This window comes from Nyctereutes procyonoides, unplaced genomic scaffold (genome assembly GCF_905146905.1).
Source record: "Nyctereutes procyonoides isolate TBG_1078 unplaced genomic scaffold, NYPRO_anot_genome, whole genome shotgun sequence".
NCBI lineage: Eukaryota > Metazoa > Chordata > Mammalia > Carnivora > Canidae > Nyctereutes > Nyctereutes procyonoides.
Genome location: NW_026575037.1, coordinates 1,485,837 through 1,489,112, shown reverse-complemented (window position 1 = coordinate 1,489,112; position 3,276 = coordinate 1,485,837).

Sequence of the window (3,276 nt, the reverse complement as noted above, 5' to 3'; positions counted from 1 at the left end):
GTCTCAAACTGTTCTACAGGGACAAGTTCTTAATTCTGTTAGGTCAGGGAGTGTGTTTCATATTTCCCTTGTACTCCTGTTTATTTGCCAAATAGTAGGTACACAAAAAAAATTTGCTAAATGTGCAAAGAGCTCTGAACTTGGAATTACATGGCCTGGTTTTGATATGGTTTTATACTTGTTATACTTGTTAGCCCCATGAACTTGGGCAAGACTTTCAGCTTCCTTACTCTCCACAGAGAGGAGTGATCTCTGCTCTGCTTACCTCACTGGGTTAATATAAGAATTCATAAAAAATGTGAATCTCCTTTTATGAGCTGAAACTGCTATAGAAATATAATACACCCATCCTTCAGGCTTTTATTGAGCTGTCATCTCCACTGTGAGAACTTCCTGGTGTTTTAGCTGGGTGTTGGGAAAGTGACACAGCCCAGGTGGTGTGGCTGGCTTCAAGTCTGAACCTGCCCTTGCCTGTCACACCCTGCTCTGAGGACAAGCTACTTACAAAATATTAACTATTTTCCTGAATATGGGTTTTTATTGTGGGCATTTATAGGTCTATGCTTTTGAGATGGTACAACGTTGTTTTCTGTTGTCTGTGGGCTGCGGGCAGGCGACTTCTCTTTTTTGCCTATTTATTCAACAAATTGTGTTAGAGGCCGAGGAGCCAAAGATGAATTTAAAAAAAGCTTACAGGGGTGCCTGGGTGGCTCAGTCGGTTAAGCATCTGTCTTCAGCTCAGGTCATGATCCCAGGGTCCTGGAATGGAGTCCTGCATCAATATCATCACATCATCATCATCATCATCATCATCATCATCATCACATCAGGCTCCCTGCTCAGCAGGGAGTCTGCTTCTCCCTCTGCCCCTCTCCCCACTTGATCTCTGTGTGTGTGTGTCTCAAATAAAGAAATAAAATCTTAAAAAAAAAAAAGCTTATAGTCCAGTGAGGGAGACAGCACAAGGAAGAAGAAATATAGATTTATAGTTAGCAATTGTGATAAGGTAGAGGGAGACATAGGTTAAGCAGTAGGGAGGATCTTCTGTTTCAGAGACCTGAGGGAGAAAACAAGCGGGCCGTATAGATAATATAAGAACCTTCTGGGCTGAAGGAACAGGATGCAAGAAGGCCTGGAGGCTAAACGAGTTTTCTAAATGCAGAACTGCAAGTTGGGTGAGGCTGGAGTCTAGGGCAGAGAGGAAGAGCATAGCCCAGGATGAATCCTGAGGGTAGACTGGGACCAAGTCATGTGTGGCTGAAAATCGGAGTGTGGAGTTTTAAAATCAACTTGTTGTCGGAGTCAGGACGTTTCTCTGTCTTAAAGTCAAACTAGAAATATTGCCTCTGATGCTCACACATACATACCCATCAAAATCTGGGAAATACTCTTATCTTTCTCCTCTTTGACCACCCAATGCCATGTCCAGTTTGTCAGCAAACAAATCCTGCTGATTCCATCTGCAAATATCTTTCCAAATCCAACCACTGACTTTCACCTCCACTGTTACCACCCTACATCAAGCTGCTACCCCTCCTGCCTCCAATCCCATGAGGTAGAAGACCTCTAGGCAGTAGTGGAAAGGAGGGTGGGAGGGTAGGGATGCCCTGATCTGCAGCCTTTGCAAATGTCCTTGGTGTAAATACATCATGGCCTGGTTCAGTCTACCAAACTGATGCCATTAAATGTGGCCTTGGGAAGATATGTGCAGAGTCAACTTTCTGGAGCCAGAAGAAGGCAGCGGCAGCAGCAGCAGCAGCAGCAGCAGCAGCAGCAGCAGCACTGCTTGGGTGGTCCTGTTCCCTTTCTATAAAAGAAGAAGGAAATCAACGTGGATGGACCAGAGGGTATTATGCTAAGTGAAAAAAGTCAGACAGAGAAAAACAAATCCTGTATAGTCTCACTTGTAAGTGGAATCTAAAAAAAACCCCAAGTCTTGGAAAGACAGATAAAATTTGTGGTTGCCAGAGGTGGGGGAGGGAGAATTGGAGGAGGGAGGTTCAAGGCACAAACCTCTAGTTTTAAGATAGTAGGTACTGGGGTGTCGCTGTACAGATATGTGGGCATTGCTAAAAGGGTAAGTAACAAAAGTCCTCCTTATCACAAGGAAAGTGTTTTGTTTTCATTTTTTCTAACTATATGAGGTAATGTATGTTAACTAAACTTATTGTGGTAATCATTTTGCAATGCATGTATGACAAGTTATTATGCTGTATACCTTAAACGTAGACAGTGCTGTGTGTCAATTCTATTGCAGTGAAACTGGAAGAAAAAAGTAAGTACCAGTAAAAAGAACTCATTTTTATACCAACATGATTCAGTTTATAAATAAAATAACAATTTTAATTTTCCTCTAGTCTTTTGAAGGATTTGAACTTTCAAAATTAGTTTTAACTTAAAGATCTTTTTAAAATCTACAACTTTGATAAACTATCTGTTCTGTTGAAAGACAGGAAGTTTACTGCTCCTCTCAGTGTGCAAAAAGGCCTCTCTCTGACATGAAAAACTCAACTGCTTCCCCTATCTAAATAGGGGTAATTTCTGGAAGGACAGTCAGACATTTCTTACCCCAAGGTGGGAAAGAAAATTTACATTTTGTTATATAATCTTTTGCACTGTTTGAATTTTTAAGACTACATGTCTGATTTCTTTTTCAGTAAGAAATAAAAACCAGGGCAGCCCAGGTGGCTCTGCGGTTTAGTGCTGCCTTCAGCCCAGGGCATGATCCTGGAGACCCGGAATCGAGTCCCACATCGGGCTCCCCGCATGGAGCCTGCTTCTCCCTCTGCCTGTGTTTCTGCCTCTCTCTTCTCTCTGTGTCTCTCATGAATAAATAAATAAAATCTTAAAAAAAAAAAAAAAGGAAATAGAAACCAGTTGAAAAATGGCCTTCCAAGTTAGAAGGAGAAAACCTCCTGATGGAAAGGAGGGAAAGAATATCCTTGTAGAGCCTCTCCATCCAAGGGGACTGGAAATAGCTGGAAGTGATTGTTTCATATGAAGAGTGCTGACGTTACACAGATTGCACAACAAATATTTGAGCCAGCTGAACTTTTTAATCATTTACAAATATCCCATTGACTTCACGCAGCTTGCGTCTAACATCCTCCCCCTTCCCCAGTCTTAACACTGCCCAAGGGTGGAAGTGCAGGTCATGCTTGTGAATACCCTCTGGCTGGAGATGCATGTTGGGTCTTATGGACCTCGTGAACCTGGTACAGCTTAAAGACAAGACTAGAAAAGACAGGACTGTCTTAACCCATCTCTGTCTTGCTA